The 17,640-nt window shown below is 33.4% G+C and overlaps 1 protein-coding gene across 1 annotated transcript in view; it reads left to right on the top strand.

Annotated features, from left to right (window-relative positions):
- The window catches only part of LOC109081198 (astrotactin-2-like), a 418,824-nt gene that overhangs the window by 198,289 nt on the left and 202,895 nt on the right, over positions 1–17,640 (top strand).

The following is a 17,640-nucleotide window of genomic DNA, read 5'->3' as shown; positions in this document are numbered from 1 at the left end:
TTTGAAATACACTACAAGTACACTTTCGATACATTTATGCACACTTTCCCACAAGGGAAATCACAGTGACAGAGTTCTTTTTAACAAAACTGCAGTTGAAAACAGCTTGTATTAAGTGTGAATGCATACCGCTCTTCCATTATATGTTACTTCCTGTAAACATGTTTCCCAGTTGTTTACATAGAGTACGCTGAAAATCAATTGCTTAGTTACTGAAATTAATTTTCTGTGGTAATAAGCAGCACGGAGCAGATGATGTTTGTGTTGTTTAAGCCGGAATACTTCTTTCATTGTTTGGCCTTATAAATGTCTTTAAATGTAGTTCCACTTCATCATATAGGTCTGCATTTATTTTTAAACACAGTGAATAATAGAGCTCCTCCATGAAAGCTCCAAACTGGAAGCCAGTGTTGTGTGACCTGACATTTAGATGCATTATCTACCTCTTCTTATTCTCTTTTAACTGGCCTTAAAGAAGAGGAAAATGTGTCTGTATATGAGAATGAACCTGTATTGGATTACATCCATTCTGCTTTTAGCACATAATGTCGCATGAGATCACTAATGCATAGTCGATGGTGATGCATGAAGCCACCTCAATAAACACTGAAGATTAGATTCATAAATGTGAAAGTGAATCCGGAAACCAAGAGGAATGTCAATCTGAAAAAGTGTCGCATATATGCTAAGCGACAGTGTGTGTTTGTTGGTTGGGGGTTAATATGCTAGGTGAGGAAAAGAGCATTTGAAAGACAGAAAGGAAAAGATGCATAATGCTATTACCTAGGTGAGATTGGAATACTATGTTATCAAAAGACGCAGAAAGTCACAGACAAAGGACAGAAGTTTATTGTTATTTACTGGGTCACACCTTAGTTTCTGGGCCAATTCTCTCTATTATTAATGTTTTTATTTTTTATTTTTTTGCCTCAATAAATTTAATTAACTAATTTGCTGCTTATTAATAATTAGCAAGATAGTTGTTAAAGGGATAGTTCATCCAAAAATTAAAATAAGCCAAAGATATAGGCATGTCTGACATTAGTCTTTCAGAAAAACACACTCTGCATTATATTCAACATTGTCCTATCTGTTCCAATCTGTATTATTGCAGTTTTTGAATAATCAAAAAAAAAAAAACATATATATATATGATATATATATAATATATATATATATATATATATATATATATATATATATATACATATATACATATATATACATATACATATACATATATATACATATATATATATATATATACATACATCATATAACTCCTCCACACGGCTCCAGGGTGTTAATAAAGGCTTTCTGAAGCTAAAGGATGCGTTAGTTTAACAAAAATGATGATTCTTACAACTTTATAAATGATGTAGGTGTAAGGAGCTTTCTCCTCTGTGCATCTGCGTTCGTCTCTCCCCAGATCTTATGTCGCACCTTTCATCACGCCTATGTTACACGCTTGACCGCCTTGTTGTGAACGTGCCTGCTTGAGTGACCGGAAGCTGGACAATACAGTTTATAAAGTTTTAAGACTCTATATTTTAAACTAATGCATAGTTTCATTTCAGAAGTCCATTATTAACACCCCGGAGCTGTGTGGAGTAGTTTTATGATGGATGGATACTTTTTTGGGGGGGGATTTAGAAACAGGGGCACCATTCACTGCAATTACAGATTGTAACAGACAGGACAATGTCAAATATAACTCCAAATGTGTTTGTCTGAAAGAGGAATGTTAGACATGCCTAGGATGCCTTGGGGGCAATGGCGCGGGAAGGGGGGTGCTGCGGGGGCTGCAGCCCCCCCCCGTCATAGCATCAGCCCCCCCTGGTGGGGGGCTGTGGACTAACCTAATATTGTACTTAAAAACGTGAAAAAAATAAAAAAAATAAAATAAAAAACAGACATAATGTGTTTAATGTGGGATTAAGATATAGTGTATAAGATATAAACTAATGATTAATTATTTTAATATTTCGTTGATAAAAGCCGCTCTCAAGCGCACGACCGCATGTATAATTTTGCCACAAAGAACCGGCTGAAGAAATGATTATGAATTTGTCAAAAATAGCAAGGAGACATTTAATTGTTTATTAATAAAATGGTGTTTTCTGTGTCGCTGCAAAGACGATGCGGACTCGCCATGAACGCCAGAGAGAAATGCACATTATGGATTAGGCCTACATATTCAGAGAGTAGCCTATTTCTTTTCGTTTTGAATATTTTCGTTTAAAAGTAGACATTTTTAAGCTTTCTATAATAGATAGCCTATATTTCTCAAAACTGTCTGTGAGGCACAAGCTGAGTTTCTGCGCCCTCCATTCACGTGCAATACAAGTGATGTGCCGGCACCTTATTACATTGTCTGCTAATATATTTGCTTGTTTATTAAATACAGGCAATGGGTTGATAAAATATTGATCAAAATTAAGATACAATTTATACAAAACGAAAATCTTTTAAACAGAGTCTTTCTACAAAACAAAACTCAATAAAAGTGGTCAAAATCATGTCTTACCCACTCCATGTCTCATAGGCTATTGCGCATGATGTATTATATCTTTCTCATGCTGCATGCTCACTTTCATAATAAACATGATTAAATAAATAAAAAAAAATTACATTAGCCTATAATATTTAAACCAAATATGAAACCAAATATGTTTTCTTTAATGGCTACAACACATAGCCTAAACAGTACAGAAACCAAATATGTTTTCTTTAATGGCTACAACACGTTTTATTAACATCAAAGTACAAGTACAATCAAGTACAATTTTTGTGTATAAAACAGTAACAATCACGCCAGGGAGAAGACTAGTAGAGAAATTTCATGTCGTCAGTCACAACATAATGACGTCACATATTTTCCAACCCAGCCCTCAGCCCCCCCCGCATAAAACAGCTTCCAGCGCGCCTGCTTGGGGGTGAGTAAATCTTGGACTAATTTTTATTTTTGTGTGTACTATCCCTTTAAGTTTATATGAGGTAGGGTTTTGCGTTTATATATACTAATAGACAGCAAATATGCTAATAAAATGCATGCTAATAAAGTATTTAATAGTGAGACTTTTTTTCTTAATTTATATAGTAAGATTGACTGATTGATTGATTGATTGATTGATTGATTGATTGATTGATTTGCTTTGCTTTGTCATTATGGTGTACAGAGAATAAATTGATGTAAAAATAAATAAATTAAAATAATTTAAATCAGTTTATATAAGGCAGCAAAATAACTAAATATGGGAAAAAATAAAGGGATATGGCTACTTTTGCAAGGCACTGTATTTTATTTTACTTTATTTTATTTTATTTTATTTATGAGGTTTTATGACACTTTATGACATTATGACATTTTATTTCATGGCATTTTTTTCCTGTTACCTTTTTCCTTTATTTATTTATTTATTTATTTATTTATTTATTTATTTATTTATTTATTCATTCATTCATTCATTCATTCATTCATTCATTCATTCATTCATTCTTAATGTTCACTTATACAGTTCATGTACATTTTTACATTTATTAAACCTATGCTTAATAAAAACACAGAACACAGAAAATTAGTCATTAATATCCATAAAATAATAAATTAGCCATTTTTTTTTTAAACAAATGGTTGGATAAATGAGTGAACTCAACAAAGTGAACTTGAACTAAGTGAACCTGGTTAAAATTCATCCAACCTGAGAAATTCTAGTAATTAATATGTCCTCCAGAATTTTAACTATGCTTCTCCTACCCTTCTTATCACTATTTGTACCGGGGTGTAGGTTTGATTTTGACATTGGTGGGTACACAACAGCAGACAAAACTGCCAACCCCCCACCCAACTTCTTCTGTTTGAGGCTCTTGCATTATATCATGCACTGGTGTGTAAATTCATGAAGCAATTAACCATGTTTCCATCCAAAGTTGCATATTTAACGTATGTGCAGAATTAGAATATGGCATAACATTTTGAACACTGTTTCCATCCCATATGTTCTGGAGAATAAAACACATTGTCACTTCTTGGGCAACTGGTGCAAAGTATCAATAATAAAAATGAAAGTTGCTATAACCAGGAAAGCCTGTGGCCCCCCCATAATAAATGATTTGCACCTCAGAGCGACAGGGAGGAAATGCAGTAACAAATGCCGCCATGTTATCTTGCATTCAGATGCCTTATATTTTGGGAACACAGTCGTTAGAGACAGTTCTGGGAGGCAGTTATACCAATCATTTTGATGATAGACGTCTGTTGAGGACTTTGCCATCTGCTGAGGCAAAATCACATGACTTGTTTGAGAAATTTATTTGGTAATTGTGTTTCCTTCGTAGTTTAGTGGATAATAATAATAATAATAATAATCTGTGTGCATCTTGATGTTTCCATCCAACATATTATTCACATAAAAGTAGGTAGATGGAATCATAAGCATTGATAAAACACAACTCCCTCATGCCTTCAGCACTCATAATTCCCTATATAAGAGCTTTATTACCACAGAACTTCACTGTGGGAACAAAGCACTTCTTCTCACTGTACTACTCGCCTATCAATGTCATAGCATTTTAGATGCTGTTAGATTGAAAATGTTTGAGTGTGGATTCCCGGAAGTCTATATTTTGTAAATATGGGCTTTGGAAAAGGATAAATGAGTTTATTGTGCTTTATCTACAGTAGTTCAGCTGTGGACAACAACCATGCATCCCACTTCTCTACACTTTTGCTGACTCTAAAACACTTTTTTTTTTCCTAGCAAAAAAATCACTTATCATGAAATGAAAGCTTAACGTGAAGGCCTGATTATTTCAAGTCCATTTTTTTTTTCTTGCTGTATTTTCACCCTTAAAATCAAGGTTTGGCGTTCCTCTTGTACAACTGTCCTCTTTTGTGCAAAGAAACAAATCTTTTGATGATTCTCTGCCAAGTGGTTCTATTGTTGTCTAATAATTATTTAATGGGCTGTGTAATACTTTTAATTGTCAAAAAATGACTCTTCTTGTACTGTTTTGGTTAAACATGCTCTCATGTTGCTTAAAATTGCTTTTCTTTTGCAGTAGGAAAAAAAGTTTTATTTTGTAATTTTTAGGAGGGTGTACTCATTTTTGCAAAACAACATTCTATCACTTTTTTTTTTTTCTGGATGATTTTAACATGCTTCTTTGGTAACTGATCAAGCAGACTTGCTAGAACATTATGTTTCTAAAGAACCCTAATATGTAATCCAAGCAGTGTTAATTTCGTTAACGAAGATGACAACGAAAAATATTTGTTAACAAACTTTTTTTTTCTGTGACGAAGATGAGACGTTGACAAGCTAAAACTAATATCTGATTATAAAAACTATGATGAAATTTATGCCGCGTCTGTTAACAAGAGACAGGACAAATGTTATTTGAGGACTACCGGACATTCAAACTACATCCTTCAGGCTACTGTCTTGTCCTTAAAAATGTGCAACCCTGTCACTGGATTGCAAAAAATAAGTCACAGGTTCCAAAAAATATTAAGCATCAAAACTGTTTCCAGCAATGTAATAAATCAATATATTAGAATGATCTCTGAAGGATCTAATGACTCTGAAAACTTAAGTAACAGCTGATGAAAATTCTGATTTGCATCACTGAATTAAATTATATTTTAAAGTATATTAATTATGTATTATGTATGTATATACATCTGACACAGAGAAGAGTGAAAACTCTTCAAACGACTGCTAAGTTACCGAACATCTGAACATAAACCAAACGCACATTGACAGATCTTCTTCCATCTGTTCTGCAAAATGTAAACAAATGTATATTTCTGTAAGCATAAATATTGTGGAAATATCATTATTAATTGTGTCTATGCAAAGGCATTCCACCTGGAACAGAGCTAACGCGGGTTTGGAGGGTATTCATTTCTCTGTGACAGCTTATTTAATGTAAAAATTATACATTGTATTTAATTTATAAGTTAAACGTACAACAAACAGGTAATGTCATAGTGGTATCATGTACTGTAATCGAATCTAGCCTAAGTTATAGCTGTTGAACCATAGACAGCACATGCTGTGTTCATCTAATAAAGATCTTCATCGTTAGCAAACAATAGCCTTTGCAGATTTGCTTTCAACTGACTGTAGATCCAGAGCCACGTCTTCACGTCTTCAATGCTCTTGATGTTATTAAACTTTCTGTTACAACTCTCAGTGAACCGCTTCAGACGGATCAGCGCGCGTGGTGGGAATTGAACAAATCATTCAAACTGATTCGCAAACCAATTCACTGGTTTGCCAACTGGTTTGATCAAGCTTTTGAGCATCCCTCATTGCCAAGAGAAAAGCAGATGGCGCGTTAAGAATAAACTGAAGCATTAAATTGTATTGCATTAAAGTAACGAGAGGAGCGTGGCCCACAGTAAGGAAGTAAAAGTAAATAAGTAAGAGTAAAAGTACCCATCGTTAAATATACTCAGAAAGTATTAGTTACCCAAAAAATTTATACGTTACTACCCACTCCTGTTTGCATATCTAGTCTCAGTATGGCAGCTGCAGTGGATGGATATGTGAAAATGTGAACTAGCGATCTGAAACAATGGCCTTAGCACCCGAAAGGGTAGGGATAAGGTGACCAGACGTCCCATTTTCCCGGAAGTCACAATTCGTTGTCGATTAACTTAAAGTTAGTAAAGGCGGGATGATAGAAGTGCTCTCTCTCACACACGATAGGGTTGTTAAGTTTTCATATACAGCGCGCGATCAGTTCTTAGTGCTCAAAATACACACCCAGCAATCTAAATGTCTATCGTGTAGAGCATCTCACATGAATACAGTTATGGATTAAGTGAACGTAAACAGGTGGGTGAAAATTGAATGTGTGTATTTCGTGCATGCCTTCCATCTTAAAGGAACAGCATTCCTAATTAAGTACCTATCCGTGTCATTAATGTTAACCAACAAAAGATGTTAAATAAATATTTTTAAGTAAACCTACTGTATCTGAAAAATTTTTAATTTATATCTCTATATCGTTTTCAAAAATTATAAATTATATAGGCTATATTAAATATATTTTATATTAACAACTATAATTATTAGAAGTTGCTACCCTTTCATTACTGTTAAGGGGATAGTTCAACCAAAAATGAAAATTGTCATCAGTTATTCAAGTTTTACCAAATTCAGTCCTTGATTCAAATTTCTCATAAGCTTAATTGGTTTGGTTTAAAGAAGAATTCATGACTATTTTTGTTTGAAAAAACTACCAAAATAAATGTTGGTAACTGCAGCTAGACTAAAAGTAATCACTAAAAGTTGACAAAAATGCAATGACTTCCCATTGACTAAAACTAGACTAAAACTATGAAAGATTCAAATGACTAAAATGTGACTAAGACTAAGCATTTTTGTCTCAAGATAAAGATTAAGACTAAATCAAAAATGTCTGTCAAAATTAACACTAAGTCCAAGAGTAATTGCTGAATTTGTCACATATTGATCAGAGCAATAAATTACATTTTACAGTATATTCAAATTTTTCCTAAACTTTGACCTGTTAGATCATTTTTTACCAGTCTTTGTTACAGTTGGTTAAATCTCTTGACCAGTGTTTTAGCATTAAGTGTTCTGCAGGCTGCAGTGCTTCTCAGATGAATGGCAAAGTGCTCATCCTCAGAGAGGTGATGGTGTGACAAGGTCTGCCGTGAATTTCGAATCGATTGAATTGAAGAATAGAGAGCTGAGCAGTGGTGTGACTGCGGGAGGACTAGAGGTGGTTGAATTTAAGTCAGGCTATCAGTGTTCTGGGTGAGCTGCAGAGCTTTGATTCCATATGCTGGGAGGATGGCCAGTAGACAGTTTCAACAGATCCAGATGAGAGCAGGATAGAGTACAGCTTTCTTTGTTCCATGATGCCTAAAATATCATTGGTTTGATTTCTAGGAAAAATGCATCATGACAAAATGTAAACTATATAGTTATCTCGACTATGTCCAGTGTCTGCACTATTTCTGCACTAAAATGCCTTCATGCTCTTTTAAACTAGAGTGGCAGGTCTGTTTAAACCTTGGGTACTTTATGGGTGATACTCATTTCCTATTTGTGCATCCTCGTTTCCTTTCCTCAGGTCTTAGCTCCACCCCCTTAGGATGCGAGTAAAGGATAAACCAGTGTATCCTCGTTCATGACTCCTTAAGAAGCTTCCTCATTTCTGGTTCCTCGTCTTCCCATGGAGCAATTAGAGAACTGAGAGATGGCTAAATTTGATCGGTTTCCAGATCACGGGCTGGAGGATGGAGTGAGGAAATGAGGAGGCATGAATTTTAGTTTGAGAAGAACCTTATGTCTATTGTTGTGGTTTCTGGTAGTTTTTTTGATGTGATTCTTCCGTTTCTTCTTCAGCTGGGGCCCAGCACTGCCACCTTGTGGACCCAATTATTAACTGCAAATATCAGTCATATAGTTAAAGCTACTGATACTGTATATCCACACAATTGTTTTAACAAATAGAGCTGTATATTATAGTGTATATTATGTCCAAAAAAAAAAAAAAAAAAAAAAACTGTCTTGCATATGCATGGATTGCCATTCAGTCACTCTTGTATAACTTTGGCCTACCCTTGTTTATGTGAACTGTTTAGTCTATCACTGGACATTTGGATTTTCAGATGTTGCACATTAAATCTTATTAAATAATGCTGTTATGAAGTTGGTCAAAATCTTTCAGTTCTTCAGTTTCAGTAATATCTTATATTTCTATATATAAGTTTTTATTTCTATTTATTATGAGGTTTAAATTTAAGACCTTTGGTCCTTGCTGTATGTTATTCATAGTTAATTAACCATGCACCATTAAAAATGACCAGGATTTAATGGCAAGTTCTTGCAATAAAATACTTTATACAGATTTTCACAAGGTTGATTTTCTTTCACAACGCAACAAATTACTATATAATTGTCATATGTAATATATACCATTTTTATAAATATTTATTTATTTAACATTTCAATTAATTCAATTGAAAATTCAAACAATCTGTGTTTTACTTATTGACTAATGCATTTTAGACGACTTAAATGACATTTTCAGAACAAGGAGGTGGAAGAGGCTCCTCATAAAGCCCGCTAGAGTCAGTGGTTCAGAGAGTAACCAAAAATCTATTCAGCATTTGTGGAGTGATGGTGTGGAATCAGTAATTTTACTGATTCCAGATTATTTTTCCCCATATTTAAGCATTGAGGATGACACTAGAGCTCTAGAGATATTGTTATGTTAATGAGAGAGAGTTCTAATCTCTTCGGTTCCGTAAAGGGAGCAATTTTGAGCTTAGCATCAGCTGAATGCTCGGTCAAGAGCTGATGCGTTACTCTCTTCGTGTACTAGTTGAGTCCTCTTAGAATCTCTATTTCATCTGCTCACTCAGCCATTTACACTAGACTCCACACTTGCAGAAATCTTGTCTAATCAGAACAGAAGCAGAATAAAGAGACAGGAGAGGTGAGTTGACAGATGGAATCGTCACAGGTTCATTGTTTCAACTTCTGTTGTAGTTTCTCAATGTACCATGTACAGATAGCAGAGTATTTGGTAACACTTTATAATAACTGCACACTATTGATCATTAATTAAGCATTAGTAAACAGAAAATTCATAATTTATAAAGCATTAATAGACATAAATAAGCAGTTTATAAATACAGATATAAATGCTTTATTCTTGATTTAAAAGCATATCTATAATGTGTTTAATCATCGTATTATCATACTTTATTCATGATCAATTTATCATTTCTCAATAAAGTATAGCATTAATTACAAACCAGTTATTTAGGAGTTGCCAGTGATTCATAAGTTCACAAGAAATTGTAAGTAAATGTAGTAAATTCAGGTAGTTATAAAGCATTTAGTAATGGTCAGTTAACTATTTATGTGAGCTCATCTAAAGTGAGGACTAGTTATGCCTTGTAAAGCATTTATAAGGGATATTTAAAGGCTCAGTTATCTTCTAAACAGAAAAAGGAAACAAACACAACACAGTGATACAGAACATAGAAATATTAACAGCCTTTAAAATCTCATTTGTAAAAGCTTTACAAGGTATAAATAGTCCTCACTTTAGATGAGCTCACAAAAATAGTTAACTAACAACTACATATGTTTTATAGCTACCTGAATTAACCCTGAATTACAGTAGAAATACATGTTAATAAACCATTTATTAACACTCTAAGTAACTATTACTATATGTCTGAATAAAAAGATGTATGAATGCACATTTAAATAGTTTATTAATAATTTACTTACAATTTCTAAGTGATCTTATGAACTCCTTAATAACTGGTGTGTAAATAATGCTATACTTCATTTAGAAATGATAAATTGATCATTAATAAAGTATGGAAAAAACAATTATTAAATACATTATATATATGCTTTTTAAATCAAGTATAATACATTTATATCTGTATTTATAAACTGCTTATTAATGTCTATTAATGCTTTATAAATGATGAATTAACTGTTTTCTAATGCTTAACTAATGATAAATAGCGTGCAGTTATTATAAAGTGTTACCGAGTATTTTATTGTAATGTGTTCATTTACTGTACAATGGGATTATTATTATTTTTTTTTATTGTTTTTGCATTTCACTCTAACTTTGTGTACATGAAGACAGCAGATACACTGCACTACAAGAACATGCAGTAGAAGAAGAGGAAAAAAGTGGTAAATACATAAAAAAATCATGCTGTACAAAATTAAATAGCAATTTCTTAGAGTTACATACTGTGTTGCACTGTGTTCTGATTACTTTTCCTGTGAAATCAACGCAGACTAGATATTTTTGTTCTTTTGTCAGAAGACTTCAGAAAAAAATTACATCAACATAATGCATAATGATTGTCACTGTTAGCCATGCTGCAATTAATCTTATCTCAGAGCATAACTATAACTATAACTATAACTATAACTATATATATACAGTTATATATCTAATATATATTTATCTTTATATATATATAATCTTTGCATATCTCTGAATGTACAGTACATATTGCAGTATTATGCTAAATAAGGTATAAGTAATGTCTATAGTCTTTTAATAGCCATTAAGAGAGCAGAGGTTGTGATATTATTGTAGTAGTTAAATGCAATAGTTTCTGTGTGCTGTTCAGACACACTAATATACTAGCTAAAAGCATAATAACTGCAGACTAATCAGCTCTAAATTCTCAGCTAAAGGGAACAATAATCACAGTAATGGCAACTTTCAAACAAAACATTGTTCATTTACAACTGTTTGTTATATTGTAATTTGTTGTGAAAGAAAATTGAGCTGGCCTGATCAGTGCATTGGTTAAACAATTAGCTACAAATTACATACATTGAGGTCCAGAATCTCACATCATGCTGAAAATGTGGGATGCAACATCTAATTTAAACATCAAAGTAATCAGAAATCTAAAAAGAAAAGAATATTTTGATATAATTGTGTTAATATTCTGCACTATTTCTAAGTTATTAATGCAAGTAAGTAAATTGATCATATGACTCTTGCATACAGTAGGAGGACAGATCAATTGAGATTTATTTACCAATAAACTAGAACTTAATGACCATTTCCACTATTATTCCAATATTGATTGTAATTAAACATTACACAAACTGTCATCCAGTAATAGCAATATAAATGTTCAATATTGTCTGTACAGACATTGACTGTTAAAAACAGCCATTGTATACAAGTAGTGTTTATTTTGTGGTTAGAAAATAAAAATGTACTTATTTTTGTGAGATAAATAAACTCAAAATATTGTTACAGCCCACGATGAAGAACACTAAACACTCACTCTGATCTGTGCTGTTCCTTGTATCTGTGAATGTTTCCTTCTAAAGCATGGGGACTGATGAGGTATTGTTTTTATTTATTGTTAATATTTGTTGTTTTGTGGTATACCTGTATACCCTTTTAATTAGCAAGAGTAGCTTTGTTTCACATACCTAGATTCCAGTCATGCATTAATAGTTGAAACAACTTGCAATGGATTTTTTGTGTAATAACCATGTTGCTGATCTAACCAAAATCTTTAAATATTGTCATAATAGAAACCTCCTATTAACATTGTGGGAGAGCATTTGATTGATTTGAGGTAATGAATGTACTCGGATTCTCTGAGTGTATTTAACTTGTTTACAGCATGCACTGTTGTTTGCAGCATATAATGCTTATTAAACAGAGAAAATGAAATATGTGGTATTCGTGTTAGAACATCAGTATTTCAATAGCATCTTTTATCTTTGCATATATACGGTGTGAGCACTAAGTTATTGCCTGATAACTAATCATAGTAAAATCTCCATGATCTCTCCTTGTGATCTGTAGCTAATACAAATATCTGATATTTTGTTTTAATTTGACCCTTGGTGCACATGGTCTATTTTATTGGTCTTATCTCATATGAGACACTGTAAACTCAGCTTTGATGTCTCTCACATACAAGCTATCTTTGTTTATTGCTGCAGATCAGTACAAGACAGTTCCAGGTTGTCAGGCATACGAGGGCCAGAGTGAGAGAAAGCAGTGAGTGCTGATGAGCTGTCATAAACAGGAAGCCTGATCTAAATTCATTTCCTGCTGCTGTGATCCTGCAGAAAGCTAGCCGATGGAAGTCAAATGTTTGAGAGGTAGATAAGACATGGACTGTTGGACAATCAAATTGATGCCACAATATAGTAAATAATAGAGAGAAAAAAAGAAAACACACAGCATGAAATGGTGCAATGGAGAGTAACACTGCAGGACAAATAAACAAGAACAGCTGATACATGTGAATGATGTGAAGAATAGAAACCGGAACTTAACATTTCTTTAGTTAAAACATTTATAATTTCACAAAAGATTTCTGTTTCAAATAAATGCTATCCTTTTGAACTTTCTATTCATTACAGAATGTTAAAAAATAACACAGTGTCCATTAAAAAAATACAAATAAAAAATAAATAAAAAAAAATAAATAAATATTAAGCAACGCAATGTTTTCCCGGACGAGCCCCCAATTGTTAGGATGTCAAAATTGGGGGCTCATCCGGGATCTTAACCAAGGACTTTTTGCACCCTCACAAGTTTGAAGCTGCTAATGAATGCTAATTATAAATTGCCATTTACAGACACATTTTAAATTGCTAGGATTGGACAAACATACTCATAATTGACATACTAATACTAATACTACACATGGGCGTACAAAAACGAGGCCCCCAGTTGCCAAAAACCTCCATGGTCTGGGGGTGATAATTTCAGTGCTTATTAAAAATCACAGCATACATGTTCGAGGATGTGGATGAGTATTTCATCATTGAATTAAAAAAAGAAGAAGAAGACATGTCTTTAAACGCTCTAAGCACTTATTTGCTCGCGTACCTCGCAGGTCCTGCCGTGACTGCAGCCAGGCTGAGTATTATCAGACGCTTCTCTCCGTATCAAGCGAGGTGGAGAATTGGATGATAGAAGCCTCTTGTCTTTACACACACACTGCGTGTGTGAGAGAGCATTCAGCCATCCGGCCCGACGCCAGAACAATCTCAGCCCACAACCAGCTTTTGATTAAACCACAAGGTTATCAGCTCTGATTTTCTGCCTTGCTCTCCTCTCTCACAGGCTGCTTCAGAAATATATGTTTTACTCATGACTTAATAAAAGCTAGCCAAGCCTCTCTTGTATTCATCTGTTATAAATATTCCTCGTTTGCATTCGCTCTCTCTGTTTCTCTCCTACACAACTAATAAAGGAAAAAATGGCTCTGTCATTTCATAGTGTTCAGAGTTTATCAGCCCTATTTTCTCTTTCTCACTACTTTTGTCCATATGCCTCTGTGGGAGTGTAACATTATAAATCTTCTCAAGGTCCATAGGCAGAATTGCTTCCCTCGGAATTGTGTAATACGGGGAAATATTCATCTGAACAACAATATCTCTTTCTCCATGCCCACGTGTTGAACCTTGAAATCAGAAAATTGCCCATGTGGCCTTTTATGAGAAACTTTCTAATGAGAGCATCTATAAATCACAAGAGGTCACATATTAAAATGAAAAAGAACATTGATGATCAGACTCATCCTGTTTGAATATTTTTCATCACCATTTAAATAGGTCATGAAATGAAGATTCAAAATATTCTTGATATTTACACGTTACTCTGCAATAAAATAATACAAAAAAATAAAAATAACTGAACATTTCAGAACTCAAAACTAACTCCCCATTTTAAAATATGAATTATTAATTTCTACCCTTATGAAAAACAAAAATTTGAAATCAGGAGAACCATGATTCTCCTTAAAACGCTCCTTGGGCTTCATTGTCATATGCAATCATGGAGACATGTTCTGAACAACTCATGTCTGTCCATCAGTTACAAGAATGATACTGCTGTTAGCTAATGAAATACTTTTTTGGTGCAAAAAAAAAAAAACAAAAAAAAAAACTTTGCATACATAAAACTTTAGAAACTAATCTTGAGAAAACATAATATAAAAATCTGTAACTGCATTTCATGAGCATCATGACCTGTGATGGGTGTAATATATAAGAGCTCATGTACAGACGTGGTTTAATGTTTTTTATGCATTAGTGGTTCAAGCCAGCGACTAAACTTCATGCTTGACAGCTTCACACTGTTCCCGGTAGTAGCCTGAAAACCATATTTTCTCTATATTGTTATTATTTTATATACAGTATATGAACAAAGATCATTCTCTTTAAAATCACTGGAGCAGTGTGAGCCTAACATTATTTGATTTCTGCATTTTCACCAAAACTTCTGCTATAATCTATCACACAGTTCACACTGTTCAACGAGTGTCTTATTTACATTCTGTTTGCACTGTGTTAGTTATATAAAATTATTTGTGAGACTGCAGAAATGACGTTGCAATAAGTAGATGAGTGTTATCATCGTGTGTCAGTAGACATGACTATGTTCAGCTAAAACGCATCACTGCAATGGGAGTAGTTCTAAATATAATGCTATAATCAACACTTTCCACCATTAGTTAATCTTGGCGGCTGTTGTAGTAAAAATGTAGTAAAAGTTTTCAAGGGTGTTCCACATGTAATGCTGATTTCACATGCAAAGATGTTGTAGCCAATCATAGCATTGGGCATTTCCATTGAAGTCTCACAGCAGACACGCCCCCTGACAGTTCAGAATCTCAGGTGCATATAAGATCATATAAGTATTATTTACCAAGGCGTTTCTCTCTATAATCCTCTATAATGGCATTTGTAGGGAAAAGAAGGCACTTTTTTCAGTTAGAAAGTGAACTTCATTTAGCTAGACCACCATGTTTCATGTTTCCTCATATTGAAAATGTAGAATTGTATCTGTAAATATTAAATGAGTCTGTAGTTATATTGTAGAGTTTTTTTTATTATTTTTTTTCTCACATAATAGATTGTTAAATAGTGTATAATAGCTCCCAGAATAACTACTACTACTACTACTAATAGTAACAAGAAAACATAACATTTATGATATTTTGAAGAATATTTGACTTTTATTGTATAGATATAGGCCTACCGTTCAAAAGTTTGGGGCTGGTCATTTTGTACTGTTTTTGAAAGAAGTCCCCTCGGCTCACCAAGGCTGCTTTTATTTGATCAACAATACAGTAAAAATTGTATTTGTACAGTTTGTACAGTTGAACATGAGTCCTTCAAAGAGTGTCTCTTAAAACACTTTGCAACTTTGTTCAAAAAGAATTCAATGACTTCTCCAAGTAGCATACACAAACTCATTTCAGATATAACCTTAAAGGACTTCGAAGGACAACCATTTATAGGCAATCTACCTTCACAATAGCTCAAATCATCATTGAGAGCCGCTTGATTGAAACCTCTAAATCAGAATAATTGGCACATCGTCTGGAGGACCAGCACTAACTGCTGCAGAAGCATTTTAGTGCATTTGAACCTTCATTTTTAAAGATGGAAAGGCTCATTTTCTGCTGTGTCTAACAGAAGGGCTGCTCCTGAAGTATCTGTCATATGCTGATGCACTCACAGCAAATTAATTATTAATCACTTGGCTATTAAACTAATTGCTTCTGTTACGTCTGAGAGTCCAGTTTCACTCTAACTACCAGATATTTGTATTTCTTTCCTTTTTATTTCTTTTTAATTTCTTTTTGTTAAGTGGCACTATTAGGCGACTCATATATGTCTTTGCTTCCGTCTCTTTTTGTTACATGTCCAAGAAGAACTATTTTGCATTTTCAGAGTATTGAAGTGTAAGTTAAGATGTTCAAATGTAATCCAATAGAGAATTTTCTATTGGTAGTATTATTAGTAGTCATTATTCAGAAATTTTTGACCGAATTCCATAATTGATTTAGGTATTCCATTCAGCTGTGTAATAAATTGCAATAGATTACTTCTATCGGTCATTAATGTATGTTAGTTGTGGTTGGCAACTGTTGCCCTGTCCATCTTCTATTTCACTTTCTCTGTTTGTTCCAGTGCAATAGCTGTGCCTAAATGTGCTTGTTTTCATAAGAATAAGCCATGAAATGGGAGCATTTAAATGGGATGAATGTCATTATCATAGTGGGAGTACAGATGGGTGCATATTATTTCTAATATTCACCGCTCCAGCTCATGAAATATGAATGTCTGCCTGTGCGGTTTGTAAAATTACTTTTCTTATTGTTTCGTTTCCCCTCCAGCCAGAGCTGGTTTTGAAATCCCCCTTCATATTTAAGTGAAGTACTACTGCATCTTATCTGATTTCTCTTGCTTTTCAGATTTGCCCTTTATTTTAATTTGAAGAGTATGTTAGTTAGAGTATGTTTTAATTTTCCTATGTCACTTTTATATTTTTGTTTGGTCTGTTTTATGAAACATGAGCTTGTAAACTGTAGGGAACTTCAGAAAGTATCCTGATTTCCATATGCATGAATAAAGCAGAATGGGAAAAAATGAACATTTTACTGCATGATTTGTTACACTGGCCACTTTAGTGACAGAAACAAACCAGACCTCAAACAAATATAAAACATTTTTTTCTGGTTATATTAAAGTAACACTTAGGCATCCTGCTTATTTTTCTTAATGTTGAAATTAATTTGCAAACTTATTTATTTATTTAATGTTCTGTGTTTATAGACCTCATGCTAATGTCTAATAAAGATGAATGCATAGAAATTTACACAATATATTACACAATTGTGTAGAAATTACACAATTTCTACACAATATATTTTTAAGAAATGAACTGAAAATTCTTTCATCATTTATAGTCTCATATGGAATCATGTTTCCACTATGAAAACAATATATGCATAAATAAATAAATTATTAAAAGTTAATTGCAAATTTTCACTCCATGTGCCTCTGTGACTTTCACACCATACGTGATGCAATTAAACATTATTTTCCCTATGTAATGATATATTTACAGTATGAATAGTCCCCCAAAAAATAGACTTTTAATGTTGATTTGAAATATGACATGGACATATTTCTGTGAGATTCACCCAACAATCCCTCTGTCCCCGAGGAGGCATATCATTCTTGTATCCTTGACTCCTAGCATGACCTACTGAGAGCTGAGTAGCTCTATGATACCTTTCAAGATAAGTGAATACGTATATGTATC

This window comes from Cyprinus carpio, chromosome B5 (assembly GCF_018340385.1).
Source record: "Cyprinus carpio isolate SPL01 chromosome B5, ASM1834038v1, whole genome shotgun sequence".
Classification (NCBI taxonomy): domain Eukaryota; kingdom Metazoa; phylum Chordata; class Actinopteri; order Cypriniformes; family Cyprinidae; genus Cyprinus; species Cyprinus carpio.
Note: the sequence above shows the minus strand (reverse complement) of the source record. Positions and strands in the feature narration are given on the sequence as shown.